This window comes from Lineus longissimus, chromosome 2, assembly GCF_910592395.1.
Source record: "Lineus longissimus chromosome 2, tnLinLong1.2, whole genome shotgun sequence".
Taxonomy (NCBI): Eukaryota; Metazoa; Nemertea; class Pilidiophora; order Heteronemertea; family Lineidae; genus Lineus; species Lineus longissimus.
In genome coordinates, this window is record NC_088309.1 from 14,486,535 (window position 1) to 14,503,902 (window position 17,368).

General features: G+C 41.2%; 1 long non-coding RNA gene across 1 annotated transcript; it reads left to right on the forward strand.

The window, feature by feature from the left end:
* Positions 1–3,104: 3,104 nt before the first annotated feature.
* LOC135483974 (uncharacterized) lies at positions 3,105–4,385 on the forward strand. The gene is made up of 3 exons (XR_010446398.1): positions 3,105–3,169; positions 3,470–3,535; positions 3,931–4,385. It is a non-coding gene; the product is annotated as an uncharacterized LOC135483974 (long non-coding RNA).
* Positions 4,386–17,368: the final 12,983 nt, after the last annotated feature.

Here is a 17,368-nt window from a genome sequence, read left to right on the forward strand (position 1 = left end):
CGGTTTTGAGGGGAAAACGTTTTACTTTGAGTAAAAAGAGCAAACCATTAGCATATGGTTTTGTAAGTGTTCTTGTTTTTGTATCGGTTGTTATAAACATCTATTTTAGTGTAGAGGCCAAGTGTAACACATATGTACACCAATCTTTCCAAGTTGATCCAATCTCTGCGGAAAAACCTCTTTGAATAGAACAAAATGTTTTCCTCATCCATATTATCTTGGTGGAAATATTTGGTTAAATATTTGCCCATCACCTGGTGGGAACAAGGAAAATGTAGTTGATATAAGATATTTTTTGTCAGGAAAAGCAACTGCGAAAGGAATTCAATTGACTTTAGATCAGTGGGAATATATGGCGAAACATGTAAAAGAAATTAGTAATATTTCTCATTTATGGACTCATGAAGATTAAACCTTCATCGGACAATGTTAGAACAGGAATACCATGACAACAGGATTCAAGATATGTAGTACGAGTTGTCGACCAAGGGGGAGACGAATAAGGATCAGAGCTATGATATCATGATGTGATATGATCTGATGATAGGATTTTACTCTAAGACCGCTTATCCATCGGGGAAGTTTATACCGTCTGAGGAGACTATGTCATAATAAAGCGAAATATGACAACGAGCGAGAAAAAACATTTCGTGCCGACCAACATTAAACCTACAATAGGTTATTTACAATGTTTCCTCAGCACTAATCAAGCTTTCTGTGATACAGAAGATGGTTGTCGACCCGTTGGAGTTATGATTTATGGAAGTCATTCATTTGAAATGTTGGACAAAGAAGAACTGAAGGAAATAAGGGAAAACCAGTACGTGTGCGCACGGGATCGAATTCTTCACATACTCAGTTTGACAGCGTCAGAGGATTACATTTCAAATGAAATTGCTATAAGTGATCTAACGAAAATTGTTTCCTCCTGGGCAAAGGTTGAATGTCGTACTTTGGATGAGACTATTGACTTTCTCAACAGGGTGCATATGGTTAGTTTGCACACGGAAAAAATTGAGGAGTTGATAAAAATATTGCCACCTAATAATGACAAGATACCAAATCACTTTTACCAAACTCTTTTTCATGCTGTTGTGCGTCGGGCAAGTTTTTATGAAAAGGAATTATGTATGGGTGTGGTTGTTGTACCATGGGATATAAAATTTGATGACAACCAAACCGAAGAAAGCTCTATGGACAGATGTGTTTGGAAAATAGAGAGAGAAAGACCTGTAATATTCTGTAAAATCCTGGGCTCTTTTAAAATGTTGCTAACATCAAGAATGGCAGCTCTTTTAGGTGAGAAACAAGTGCATGTGTTTGAGAAATAGAAAAGTTAGGGTGTTTTTTTTTCATGGTTAAGAGATTATAATTGTAGCCGAAGAATTTTTGTTCTTATTAGAAATAGAAGGTAGACATTGTAGTGTTAGATTATATATTAATAAAATGATAAAGATAAAAGGAGATCAGACGAGGCCTCCAAATTCGTTATGAGTTGTAGTCGCAGATAATTTTAAGAAATGTGACACATCTTCATGATTGGCTTGGTAGGTTCTTAATACGACGAGATCTACTTTTTATCGTGGGTTAATTGGAGGTAAACTTGTATTAGTCCCTAATTAGGGTTTGAACTAGGTGATATTAATAAAAAGAATTGAAACCCTACATGGGGGTCCTTAGTTAAGTACAGGGTCTAGACGCAAGGGCCCAACGCGCCGCGTAGCGGCAAAAAAGCGAAGCTGGCGAAACATTTATAACGGGTCACCGTCACTTATTATTGGACTTATAGCGCATTTACGGGGTTGCAACTATTTTGCTTTATAGTGTCACCAGGAAAGAAAAGCATGCGACCTAACGCCGATCTATTTGTATAAAGTGATAATTGGAAGGTATATAGTAGGAAATATCAATAAAATAATCATTCCATGTCGTCTTTTGAGGGCATTTTTGATTGTAAAAAATATATGTGTACGTCACCGTAGTCTCGGCAATGATAATTTTATCAGAGCAGTCTCGCGCAAGTAGAAGTTCTTTACCTATTAGTTCTTCACTTATTAGTCTCAACGTCTGGCGCAAAGCCAGACGTTTTCCATTACGATTTCACTACGATGTTTGACAAGAAGGAGCAGTGCGCGAGATATGCTAATGAGCAGACTTCCCTCGCTTGAGTTTCTGAAGAATGTTCCATATCGCGCTAAGCTCATCACTACTGATTATGACAGGCGTGCAACGGTAGGTATCTGCTCCCCAACTTCCACCCTAATACGGTACAATAAGTTACCATTTGATGGGAATGGGACAATGCCCTCACTGTGTATGGAGTCATAGGGATAAGAAGACATTATTCATTAGTGTTGGTACAAGTGATTTTGCCCAAAAAGCATGCGCATTCAAAAAACAAAATATGCAAGGTATCACGTACATGACCATGACGACGTGCAGAAAGTGCACTGGCCAGTGTATAGCCTATGGCTATGTACTAGTAAACATGGTAAACAAACATGAACAACATCATTATTCATCGGCAGTTCATTTTACTCCGAGCTTTTCCTGAAACATATAGGCATGATGATTAGGCCTACCATGTACCATGTCCATGACCAATAACAGCACCAGATCATGTGGATGTCAACAAGTTCACATGAACCGTATAATCCCGCATGGCGCATGGGGCATGCGTCTAAACCAAAGCCCCAAAATGATTTGTTTTGGTCTATTTCAGTTTCACTTGTGTTTCCCCCGTCTCCCAGTCCATAATACATTTACAGTTTACAATCCCCGATCATGGCCCAACAAAAGGTCATCGGTTGACTAAAGGAACACAACTGTTCAATGGATTTATAGTTGAATGCGATCAAACTACGTCTTTTCAATCGTGGATTGTAAATTTAACCCCATGAGCCTAGGGAAGGCCATATAACAATACTTTCGACACAGTTATTATCTCCGCTGCCTCCACCATGTTACACACAGTGCTCACTGCTGATTCTAAAATGCGCCACCTAGTCAAAACAGGACATATGTTCTTCTAGGAATAGATCTCTTTCCAATATTTCGTCATTCCACTATCGTCATCACCTCATCATACTTTCATTGACATTACAGGCACACATCCACAGAGCACTCTTCAAATCATCTACACAGTGGTTATCCAACTAGGATTATAAAGGTAATTTCTTAGCCCCGCACAGTGGGTTTCAGTCTTGATAAAGGGGCACTATTGCTAGCAGCTAGGTAGGCAAGATAAAGTTAGACGAAGTAGCCGATAGGGGTCTCTCACCCCTCAAAGTCCGTCACAACTATTCAAGCTTGTACAAGGAATACATGCAGCGCTGACTCTAACAAAACCCAATGGGAATGTCGCACAGTCATCTGTCAAAAACAAGACCTATGTTGCAGTATGATCTCTTGCCAATATTTAATAATTGCACTATCGTCATCACCTCATCATACTTCATTGACATTACAGGCACACATTGACATTGACCACTGTTCCAGTCAACGACACAGTCGCTATCCAAGTAGCATTATAGAGGTAATTATCATTATCATACCTCATTAGCATGTGAACCAATCACGTCGCGTCCTTTGCGATCATGGCAAAGCCTCATGGAATAATGTCTTTCACCGTTGAATAACTTTTCATATCCCATGCCTACAACTTCAATTTCTTCATATTCCATGGCTAGAAGTTCAATACTAATATAATATCCAAGATAAAGTTACAAGAAGGGGTCTCTCACCTCTCACTGTATGTCCACACTATTCACGCTTGTACGAGGAATACATTCAATGCTGAATCTAACAACAGCCAGTGCCCTTACTCTGTATATTAGTCACTGGAAGATGGCCCATTTCACTCCCTGCTTCTACTTCACCTATAGTCTCATTGCAAACGCCTCAGTTCTATGATATCACATTCACTTTCAGCTGTCATGCAACGCAACAACTGTGCTATCTGCCATCGCACATCAACGAAGAAGTGCAGCCGCCCACATTCCACCTCACGTCTGTCCGACCAGCTGCAATCCTCGAGGACGCCCCACTGTACCACGATTTCACTACGATGTTTGACAAGAAGGAGCAGTGCGCGAGATAGGCTAATGAGCAGACTTCCCTCGCTTGAGTTTCGGAAGAATGTTCCATATCGCGCTAAGCTGACCACTGCTGACCATGACAGGCGTGCATTGGACTGGTACAGGTTGGAACTAAACATTGAATATGCTGGTGGTGACGCTTTCTGATGAGAAGTTGGTCGTGACTGATGCAGTATCCTTGGACTTGTCCACAGCATCGTTCAATCATTGCTCTCTGAGCTGCCTTGATTCTGTACTTACCCAAATACTAAGACCAAATGCCTGTTGACTGTGCTTTAAGAGAGACTGGCGCCATGCCTAGAGATATGACTGACCCTATTGGCAAATTTGTATGACTTTATCTTGCCTACCTAGCTGCTGCCTATAGTCTCCCTTTAACTGCGGAACACTTCAAAGTCGATAAAATGCCATGTTCCACCTTTTAATGTGTTCAGACCGCCATTTTCAAAATAATCAAGTCAGGACACTGCCTACTAGTCTCATAATAAATTTTGCTTTCCTCAATAATAACATTTCTTCTTCTTTAATGCTTTCATCATTCCAAACTTCTCCTCCTCTGACTTTTACAGGGGTACAGTCATGGCAATCAAAACCCAAATACTGAGACCAAATGCCTGTTGACTGTGCTTTAAGAGAGACTGGCGCCATGCCTAGTCTCTCTTAAAGCACAGTCAACAGACACCAACCCCCTCAGACTCAGAAACCACAAACACCCAACCCTTCCTGCTACCTTAATACTTCTGGGTCTTTAGGGGATATAGATATTTAGGGGGACGCACGGGTAAAAAAGTACGCGATCTAGAAATAATCTAGATCTAAAAAGTGTAGTGTCTAGGGATAAAAGGGCTTAAGACCTAGAAATGCACTTACAAGGCCTAGTATATCACTTACAAGCTTTAGTATATATTACTGGCCTTGTAAGTGCATTTATATATACTACTACCGAATGGTAACATAGTTATTCCGTCCTCTAGTAAGAACCTCTTGTCATCAAAAGGACTGAGGCTTTTCTTGTCTACTTCTTCCAAATAAATCTGGTGTTTCTCTGACCTTAAGTGTCTCGTCTTGTGATTAAATGACTTACTATTTTCAAGACAGTCAGCATAGTCATTGAATGCAATATCTCTCTTTACTACATTCTTGGCAATACCCTTCAATTTCTTAGTATCTGAATAATAATCAGATTCTGTTTCTTTGGTCGAGCTTTTGAGCTTCGCTCCCTACACTTTGTCAAGCTCTTCAGACGTAGTCTTGGTTCTGTAATCATACGTCTTGCTTCTTAGGGCAATGAATTCCATCATCTCTTCTCCTCCTAGCTCATCCTTAAAGTAACCGCGTACCTTCTTCTTGCTAGTGTCATAGAGTGGGTGGGATTTTATCCCGAGAGCAGAGCTCGAGTGTTCTTTAGGGTAGTTACTGAAGTCAAAATAATCCTTCAATCCCTTCAGGTCTTCATTTAAGGCATCAGTCTTGATCTTCAGTACAAAGGAATCTGTGTCCAAGTACAGTAGTTCAAGGTTTTTCTCGCCAAAGTATGGCTGAAGCACCTCATAGTAGAATTCATACATCAGTAACTTAGACAATTCAAGTACTGTAGCTCCTATGTAGATTGGTTTATTAAACTACATTGATGTTTTCCTCATGCTAATAGCAGCATTCTGTTCGTCAAATATGCATATTGATGAAAACCTGGGATTGGCCATTACATTCCTGGCTCTCTCACAGTCTGTTACTAACTCAATCTCCATCCTGTTCCTTATGTTCTCACAGGTTTCACCATAAAAATAATTATTCATGAGTTTGAAATAGTCTTTCTCGAAATCAGTCTTAGAGTCCATCCTCCTTTTGGTGTTAAAGTCAATGTAGGACACCAACCACTTAGACTGCTTGAAAGTTATCACTGAATGAACCCTCTTTAGTTCCATTCCATGTTTAATGTAAAACTTTAGCATCCTGTAGTGAACTATGTAGTTGGTCTTATCCTTTAGTGTCAGTATCAGTTTCTCTACATTTGATCTTTTCTCATCACCCAGTAACTCTCTCTAGTAAGGGCTTAGTTCATCATCTTCACTGAAGAGAGATTCAGGACAGAATGGAAAATTCCTTGACTTGAACTTTATGTTACTAGGATAACCCGAGTCTACCTCTAAGAAAAAACCTACATCACTGTCACTAGGTATTATCATAATCCAGCTTAGATGGTAACTTACATTGTCTTCAAGCTCCTCAATCATATCAAAACTACCTTCTATCTGAAAGTAATTTAAATTCACTTCCCTGAACTTTTCAAATAAATCTGCCAGAAGCAGAACATCAGTTTTGAAGTAGAGGTCAATGAACTCACCGTGATTTCTTAGGTTAAAATGATCCCATATGGCTTTAGCCTCATCATGGGCAGAATCAGGTGCCATTTCATTCTTTAATTCATCAAAGAACATTGACTTATCTATGTAGGTGACATTGTAACTTTCATGTGATGTGTAAAGTGAATAAGGTACCGATCCCTTCTTCCTCAATAGTTTAAAATCATCATTAGAAGGGAAGTGATATCTCCTTATTTTGAAGTCATCATCTACCATTGATTTTGTTATGTTATCTAAACTTGACTGTAGGAATCTGAACGAGTCTAAGAACCTAAAACAACCGAACTGAAATGAAATGTATTGTTCTGCTGTTTTGGCAAGTAACTTAAGTTTCTTGTACTCTGGTAGTTTAGTCATTAACTCTTTAACGAACAGGGGCGGGTTGTTCAAAGCATCGATAACCACTATCGGTGGTTATATCCACCGATAAACCACTGATAACTTTAATTCTCCGATAGGCCGAGTTGTTCAAAGCCCTGTTAGGATTGAGCTGCCGATAAACTACTGATAACTTTAACCCACCCCTAGGGGTTCCGATAAAGCCCCGATAGCTTGTCGCTAGGGATAAATCCAGAATCCAAAATGGCTGCCCATCGGATGCTGCTTTTTCCAAATTTGCACCGAAATCAAAGAACGTACAGGCATAAAGAGTCTGATTTAGATGCATTTGATGACAACAGGTTGAGGCAAAGATATAGGTTTGGCAGAGACAGTATCATATACATTACCGATCTAATAAGACATGATTTAGAACATCCCACCAAGAGATCACACAGCCTCTCTGCAGAGCAGCAGGTGATGCTGGCCTTGAGGTTCTATGCATCAGGATCATTTCTTCAGATAGTGGGCGATTTGCAAGGATTTGATAAAGGGACCGCAAGTCGAATTGTCGTGAAGGTGTCCGATGCCTTGGCTGCCTTGCAGGATACTTTCATTAAATGGCCAACAACTGCTGAAGAGAGGAACCAAATCCACACTGGGTTTTGCGAAATGGCAGGATTTCCAAATGTTATTGGCTGCGTTGACGGGACACATGTGAAGATTCTGGGCCCCTCTACCCCACAATGGTACAAAGACTTGAATGAGGATGGACAGCAGAGGCCAACATATGAGTCTTCCTTTGTCTGTAGAAAACAGTACCAGAGCATCAATACACAGTCACAGGGCATATGTGACCACCAAGGTAGGCTGAATAAATTCATTGACTGTGTGGATCACTTTATATATATGAACATCCTATAGTAAACTAGATGAGAAACTACTGTACCAATACTCACTCCTGTTAAATGTACCCACTGTCAGCCGTGTTGTAAACAATCAGCTGTTGTTGTTTTTTTCATTTGTCATGCTGGCAGTAGACCCTTCCACTTCAACCGTGCACCCAGTCAAATTATAACGCAAGCCAATTCGAACATAATTTTCAATGATGGGTGTACAGTAGGACTCAGAAAAAGATGTATTTGCTTTACTATAAAGTATGTCTATAATTGTTTCAGGAAAGCTGATAAATATAGTTGCACGATGGCTGGGTGCCACACATGACTCGCACATCTTCAAAGAAAGTCAGATCGGGATGTACTTGGTAGAAAATTACCGTGGGATGTTGGAGGGATTTCTTCTTGGGGACTCCGGATATCCTTGTAAACCCTTCCTCCTTACAACATATCTGCGTCCAATAACAAGACCAGAGACTATATTCAACAACACCCACAAGAAAACAAGGAACTCCGTTGAACGTTGTTTTGGTGTTTTGAAACGACGGTTTCACTGCCTCCACGGGGAAATCAGGATGCGCCCAGCACCAGTTTGTAAAATCATTACTGCTTGTGCTGTCCTCCACAATATAGCGATTGAAAGACGAGAGCCCCTATTAGGAAGACTAATTCGAGAACCGAGGGATAGATACATCTACCAAGGAAATGAAGATGGTCGCACAGTGAGGAGAAATGTGACAAACACCTTCTTTAATTAATGTGATGGACTTGCAGAAGTTTCATATCAATATCTACATCTAATTTACAATATTATGAATTATGAAGAACAGTAAATTAAAGAATGAAGCTTTACAAAAAGAATAGCTTGTGTCTTCATTCATATAAATATATATAAATAGTTCAAAATATCAGCAATATCTTAATCATATTATAAACCGGTGTAGTGAAATACGTAAACAGCAAAACATTATACAACATGAAACACCACAGGCATCTATGGTCAGCAGCACAGAATTAATATTGTTCCCTTTCCCTTTCCAATTTCTCCACCTCAAGCCTCATCTTCTTCCCATATATTTCTGCATTTTCCAGTTCTCTCAGATAGAGTTTATGCTGAAGTGGGCAAATACAGCGACAGGTTTTCACACCCTCAATCGTACTGTCACTGGTGGCAGTCACGGCACTGGCTGTTTGGTTGCTGGGACGGTGCTTTTCCCCCTTCCTTTCCCTTTCCCCATACTATGGACACACATCCGTTCAATATCACGTGCCATTTCACGGGTAGAGTAAATTTCATCGTCGTCATCAGATGACCATGGAGCACTTGCCTCTTCTGTCAAGCGGTGCAGTTCATCTTCTGGAATGAAATTTATAATAATAACCAGTACTGGTATATAGCCAGTAATAGTATCACAAATACTTCATAAGGATCAAACATCATTTGTCACCTTTTTTCAAAGTCTCTACTCTGTCCAAGGACACAAACATTTGCATATTGTTTTCTAAGTTAATTATTTCACAAACAGCATCCCATACACTGGTACCCTGTATATGGCCAATGGGTTCTGTACATCATGTACATAATGCATTGTGAAAGAAGATATCATGATGATTGCAATCTCCAGAAAACTGCTTCAGTTCATGAATAGATTCATTGAAACAAGGTGAAAATGCATTTTAACTATAGTTCAATAACTGTAGTGTGAAGTTTCGTCGGGGGGGGGGGGGTACTTCTCCTTGCTCGGCATTAACTCACGCTAACATACCTTCATGTCTATAAAACTCCTTTATTCCTTCGACACAGAATCCTCGCATCTCATCTAAAACCATGCCGTCTTCACCCTCTCCACTCCTATGGTGTCTCATCATGGTCCCGTGACCCGGCAGCCTCCGACCAGTTGCGCCATTTGGCCTAAGGCCAACACACCAAGAGCTGCCAGATCACCACAGTAGCATGAGTGTGTGGTTTTTAAAAGTACAATTCAGATGTACAATGCTGGTTTTGAAGTGAAAATTGTGTCATGCCTCACATCACGAAGGTGGCCATTTTGGGGGCGTGGCAGTTTTTTAGCAGACGAATTTTTCAGATCAAAATCAATTTTTTTAGGGCTACAAAAGTGATAATCTAAGAAACGTACCTTCTTCGGTCTTGATAATTGGGATCAAGAAACAGTTGCTGGTAGTTGCTCTCCCTCCATCTGCCAATTCTTTGAGAATCAGGCCTACTGATGGGGTTGGACTTGGTGTTTGGAACTGGGATCCGGATGGTGGTGGTGCCGAGCTTTCCAAGCCCCCTGAAATGCCATTCCAGGTTGGGCATTCGCTGTAAATGGCTACTATCTTTTCTGTCACTGGATCCAAAGGCGGTGGAGCTGTACCCCTCCTGTCTTTAAAATCCCTCTCCTTTCTGCCGCAGCTTTTCCTTTGGCATTCTTCTGGAGGGCCTGTCATTTGTCTCTGCATTCTTCTGCAGTTCTCACTGCCACTCCCTGTACTATCAGGGCCTTTGCCACCTTCACCCAAACACTTCTCTTCTTCTGATTTGTCACCGTGTCAGTGAATTTAGATGATAGCAAAGCGACATTATGCTCTGTTAGTTCAACAAGTAGGTTGACCTCGTTGGCAGAGAAATTGGCCTTTCTTTTCCCTTTTTGGGTGGTTTTGCTAGGAGCAGATGAAATTTCGTCTGCTAAATTGGCCATCTTGGATGCTTGAACCCTGCTGCATTATGGGAAGATCCACTGTTAAATCCACTGATACCTATCGGGTCCTTATAACTAGTTTTGAACAACTCATTTTTATCGGTGGTTTAACTATCGGGGGTTAAGAGATTTTTATCGGCTGATAAGTATTATCGGTGGATAAATTTAACACTGCTTTGAACAACCCGCCCCAGGTGTGAATCATAGTTACTGAGATTATGAAAAAACACTGGAACGAACATGGCTTTCTGTTCATTAAAATTGCATGAGTTGTGAGCAGCACCTCGATATCTACCACTGTAGTGATCGTGATCCTTGACCTTGTCGTACCCTAGCAACTGATTGCAGTAGTAACAGTGTGTTTCTGAGTGATATCTATTCCAGTCTTCATAATACATTATGAACGGATAGTTACAGTTTAATAGATTAGATAACTGTTCTTCCATTTTGATAAGCCAATTACAGAACACATCTACAACTTCAGAACCTCTATGACTTAAATACTGATTATTGTAAAGATATTGATAATCAGAGTTAACATAAACTCCAACTGCTGATGCATTCTGTTAAAAAAGTTTCTTACTAGGATAACTACTGTCTTCACCACTCTCCACAGCTGTATTGATTGATTCAAAATCAGCATAGATCACAAATGGAACTCGATTCCTTAATGAGTGCTTTTTAAACTTAAGTTGTGACCATTTACTATTGGGTTGTGGTAAGCTAATCTTACAGTAATCGTGTTCTCCACATTTCTTTTTATGGTTTTCTAGTGCAGACTTACGATGAAAGTAATTCATACACCTCCAACACATATACATAGTATTAGTACCAGTCCTGAAGAACATATTGATGTCTGTTATGTACATCACATGCCCTTGAAATAAAGCAGATCGATGACATCATCATGGTCATAGTTCTTACCATTCCCGGACAGAGAGAGAGGTTCGAGTTTTGCCTCACGTATGTTTTTAGCAGCTTCGTTCTGTAACTGGAACACATTGATCTTGAGATTATTGTCACTCTCGATTTTAGGGATATCCTTTTGAACACATAGAGGAAATGAGTCGATCTTAATCTCATTTTCATATATCTTGTAGGGGTTAATTTCTGTTGCATCAAAACTTGTTTGCCTCTCACACGAAATGCTGTTGTGGTATTTAGCGGCCAGTAGACTCCAGAGCAAACACTTCTGATCATTTGTTTCCACATTGATGACAACTTTAGTGTTAAATGATAATCTAATGCAATGACCACCTTTGCACCTCTTGTAAGAACATATTGTCATGTCACAGGACTTTATAACGTTAAGAGACAAGCCACTTCCTTGAAAGTATCTCTCCTTAATCTGTGCTTTTATGTAGTTAAGCTGGCTGGTTACTGCATAGATCGCCTGATTCCTTGAAATCATGCTTTCCATTGGGGACTGAATATGGCGTGGGTGACACTTTCACCAGATCTGTCAAATTGAACAAATACAGATATGTTTATTTTGTGGTGGTATTCATTGAGTTTAAAAAGGACCGCCTCTAACTTCTCTCTGTATTCATACACTTGTTTAGCTTCTCTGTCAATATTCATTCTAATGGTAACCACAGGATTACCAAATTCCTTTACTACTTTTACTCCAGTCACTTTCTTTATGTCATCAAGATCCTCAGTCTCAAATGCTAGTAGAGCAGGAGCCCGTGGGGGTCAGGGTAGCTGAAAAGCGAACCAATTCTCCATTGTGTAATTCTGTTGTAGGTATGTCACAGTTCATTTATATGGAAGTCTGCCGTGCATCTGGTGGTGGATGTGGCTGTGAGGCCTATTAGAAGGGGATGAAAAAATTGAACTAGATCAACTGGCAAGTGTACCCTTTGAAAACACTATCTCAATGTTCCCCATGCCCTGACGTATTATGATTGGACACTGCAAGACGTTTTCAGTGGTGGGGTACCCCTGCCGGACACACCCAAAGGGCCACGCCCAAGAATTGAACTAGATCAACTGGAAAGCGAACCGAATGAAACCAATTGCAAAATGTTTAGTCCATCCCAGGTAGCATAGATGGGCACTGCCAGACATTTTCAGTGGTGGGGTACCCCTGCCAGACACACTCAAAGGGCCACACCCAAGGATTGAGCTTGATCAACGGGAAAGCGAACCGAATGAAACCAATTGCAAAATGTTCAGTACAATCCCAGATATCATAGATGGGCATCGCCAGACATTTTCAGTGGTGGGGTACCCCTACCAGATACACCCAAAGGGCCTCACTGAATATACAGTGATGAAGGAATGACAATAACACTGATTATCTCCCTTATTAGTCATATTCATAAATTTGAATGTCAGTGCATATAAAGGTACGGAGTCGAATGAGACTGGGTTGCATATTTATCATGGCCAATTATGTATTGCGGCAGGCTGTTAAATACTTGTTAATGGCGCATGTGTACATTAACATAAATTTCAATGACTCGCATATCTGAACTAAAAGACGCATCTACTAACTACATTATTTTCACAACAAAAGTTTTGAAATCCAATTACTGGCTACTACTACTATCGTACCAGTTTAAATGAAACATTATCAATACGTACGCTGTATCAGACTAAGAAGCATATGCATGTATCATGTGATAGTTCATATCATATTCAGAGGTGCGCATCAAATTTTGAAGGAAGTCCATGTGAAAGATAATTATTGATGTTGACGTCAGGGACTGTCTGACCGCTGTGATTGTTGACCCGACGTCATGACATCATGATGACGTCATGGCATCCTTGTGACGTCATTAGTGACATCGTAGCCAGAGCCTGCATGCTCTGTTGCTCATGGCAACAAGAGAGGACCAAAATGAAGGATTTTGGCTACTGGGCACCGTGCACTGATGGTATGAAGCAACCATGTGTGCTTGATAGGTCATGAAAGTGCAGGAAATGCGGTTTCGTCAAGAGAGACTCATCAGATGCGTGTGGCGACAAAGAAATACAGTTGGATATACAGAGGTATCCTGATAGCGGGACCGCAATTTCTCCCCTTGATTGACCTAGAGTAGATCTTGGTCAGTCCATCCAGGCAGTATGGCCTGCTTAAGGGCGGTCTGAGCCAAGCAGTTGGCAACAAGTGGGTCTAGATGGTTAAAAGTTTAACCTGTGTGCCTAAAGAAGACACGTGAAACCGGAGAGGTTGAAAAAGCTGGACAGTAAAGGAAATAAGTACTCGGAGGGAAATAGTATTTAAATGACGTGGCAATGTACGTATACTTACCTTGGGAACATGAAATCCAGGCGCAGTGGACACCAAATTGCCACGTCAACAGCATTTGTTATTATTTCCTTGGTGTCCACTGTCTTGAAACACCCCAGTGCGCTCTGGCTTTGGCACTGCACATCTGTAGTGCCTGTGATGAGGAAGTCTCACACTCTCCCATCTTCGTAAGTGGTCGATTTTTGTCGCAACCATTTGGGCCTAGGGCCCCGTACTCACTTCAGTGTGCATCATTAATGGGCTTCAGCTCCATGAAGCTTTCATCAGTGCACCCAGCCCCGGTAGATTTCATGTTCCCAAGGTAAGTATACGTACATTGCCACGTCATTTAAACACTATTTCCCTCCGTATACTTATTTCCTTTACTGTCCTGCTGTTTCGCCCTCTCCGGTTTCACGTGTCTTCTTTAGGCACACAGGTTAAGCTTTTAACCATCTAGACCCACTTGTTGCCAACTGCTTGGCTCAGACCGCCCTTCAGCAGGCCATACTGCCTGGATGGACTGACCAAGATCTGCTCTAGGTCAATCAAGGGGAGAAATTGACTCCTTGCAGTCCCGCTATCAGGATACCTCTGCATATCCACCCGTATTTCTTTGTCGCCACACGCATCTGATGAGTCTCTCTTGACGAAACCGCATTTCCTGCACCATCATGACCTATCAGGCACACATGGTTGCTTCATACCATCAGTGCACGGTGCCCAGTAGCCAAAATCCTTCATTTTGGTCCTCTCTTGTTGCCATGAGCACAGAGCATGCAGGCTCAGGTCTCATTAGGGAGTTTTTTTTGTTATTCATGCGCGGCCAACCCCTAACCGTAGTTCCTAAAATCATTGATTTCTCGGTCCTTACAGTATGTCAGCGTTGATTCAGCAGTTGTTTTGGCAAAGACATGTTTTTTTGGAGTTTCTGAAACCTAGAGCGCTATTCAATAGGCGACTAACAAGAAACTACGCATTTATACTGTTGTTGCCGACGTATGTGTACACTGAACTTGGGATGTGCGTCGGCCCCGTGTTGAAATGCCGTCCAGTGCCAGTTGGTGCGTTTTTCGCTTATTTGTGCAAAATTCAACATATCTCAAAAGTTCAATGGTTGACCCTCGATTTTTTTTGGATTTTTGTATAGCGTAAGCAACTGTCTTTCATGGGAGAATGGTCTCTGTAAGAATTATTCAGGAAGAAATGTATAATATTTGGGGTTTTTCGTGATTGTCCGGCCCAATTGGCAATATTGCCATTTGGGATGGTGAACAGAGCTAGGAGCAAATGCGACGCTTATGATTTATTTAAAGAAATAAAATGCCCGATTTAACATCCTGCAGAATCAGAGGAATCGGGCGTTTCCAGTGATATACGACACAAATGGGTTGTCCTCATGCATTCACTTTGGAAACGCATTTTAAAATAAATGTTACGTCCTGTTAATGGGACACGTCATCATCGCGTACATTTGGGAAAAACTCCCTAACGAGACCTTAAGACGTAAAGACGACATTTTCATGAGCTCAGAAACTATTAATTTCAACTTAACCACGTAGCAATGAATAATTTGAATAATTTCCAACAGAAATCTATATGAAATATGCAATATTGGTGAACAGAGCGCCGTTTGAAACAACAGTGCGTCATCGTTTTCTTCAACGCATTTTCAGTTTGCCCGAGGTGAAACTCGGCCCTTTTCATCAAATTTGGTATCTCATGGCAACAGAGGTGTCCTCTTAGAGAATCCAGTCGGACTTTTTGCACATATTACAAAGAAATGCCTTGACTACCTGAAAATACAATCTGTTCGGCATTACCAAGGTCAGTTTTGCTTGCAGCGCGAATGCAAAAAGACCAGTTGCGCTTAAAGGGGTACCTGTTTTAAGTGCTGTTTCCACCAAATGTGAACACTGCGGTGGCACAAGGCATGAATTGCCTTGCCCAAGGACTAAACAAATATGCTTCTATATGATATGTGTTGAATATATGAATAGCTTGATTCTTTCCGGATAAGAATATGCATGTTTTGCAGTATGTGATTGACGCTGAACGTGATTATTTTGCACAATTGAGGCGTTCTATATATTTCGACGTATGGGATGCTAAGTATGACACAATTTGAGCAGATTGTCATAGTACATATGATATTTCTAGATGGTCGTTCCAGCCTTTCCTTTTGAGGAAACCAGTGTTGTCGGGTATCAGGAGACTTGTAGGAGGCTGCAGTTTTATCATATGTTAAAAAAAGGCTGTCAGGGTAATGTCAACCTTACCTTAAGGTCTCATTAGGGAGTTTTTTTTGTTATTCATGCGCGGCCAACCCCTAACCGTAGTTCCTAAAATCATTGATTTCTCGGTCCTTACAGTATGTCAGCGTTGATTCAGCAGTTGTTTTGGCAAAGACATGTTTTTTTGGAGTTTCTGAAACCTAGAGCGCTATTCAATAGGCGACTAACAAGAAACTACGCATTTATACTGTTGTTGCCGACGTATGTGTACACTGAACTTGGGATGTGCGTCGGCCCCGTGTTGAAATGCCGTCCAGTGCCAGTTGGTGCGTTTTTCGCTGATTTGTGCAAAATTCAACATATCTCAAAAGTTCAATGGTTGACCCTCGATTTTTTTGGATTTATGTATAGCGTAAGCAACTGTCTTTCATGGGAGAATGGTCTCTGTAAGAATTATTCAGGAAGAAATGTATAATATTTGGGGTTTTTCGTGATTGTCCGGCCCAATTGGCAATATTGCCATTTGGGATGGTGAACAGAGCTAGGAGCAAATGCGACGCTTATGATTTATTTAAAGAAATAAAATGCCCGATTTAACATCCTGCAGAATCAGGGGAATCGGGCGTTTCCAGTGATATACGACACAAATGGGTTGTCCTCATGCATTCACTTTGGAAACGCATTTTAAAATAGATGTTACGTCCTGTTAATGGGGCACGTCATCATCACGTACATTAGGGAAAAACTCCCTAACGAGACCTCAGGCTACAATGTCACTAATGACGTCACAAGGATGCAATGACGTCATCATGATGTTATGACGTCGGGTCGAAAATCACAGCTGTCAGACAGTCCCTGAATGATCTCTTCATTCAGTTGCGGTCATGCAGGCGCAGTGGACACCAAATTGCCACGTCAACATCAATTGTTATTATTTCCTTGGTGTCCACTGTCTGGGAACACCACATGGCGCTCTGGCTTTGGCACTGCACATCTGAAGTGCCTGTGATGAGGAAGTCTCACACTCTCCCATCTTTGTAAGTGGTCGATTTTTGTCGCAACAATTTGGGCCTAGGGCCCCGCACTCACTTCAGAGTGCATTATTAATGGGCTTCAGCTCCATGAAGCTTTCATCAGTGCACCCAGCCCCTGTGGATTTCATGTTCCCAAGGTAAGTGAAAGATAATTATTGTATAACATTTTATCACGCAGTCCAGCAAAGATCCAGTGGCCCTTTGGGTGTGTCTGGCAGGGGTATCCCACCACTGAAAATGTCTTGCATGCCCATCTATGGTACCTGGGATGGTACTGAACATTTTGCAATTGGTTTCATTCGGTTCGCTTTCCAGTTGATCTAGCTCAATTCTTGGGCGTTGCTCTTTGGGTGTGTCTGGCAGGGGTATCCCACCACTGAAAATGTCTGGCAGTGCCCATCTATGGTACCTGGGATAGTACTGAACATTTTGCAATTGGTTTCATTCGGTTCGCTTTCCAGTTGATCGAGCTCAATTCTTGGGCGT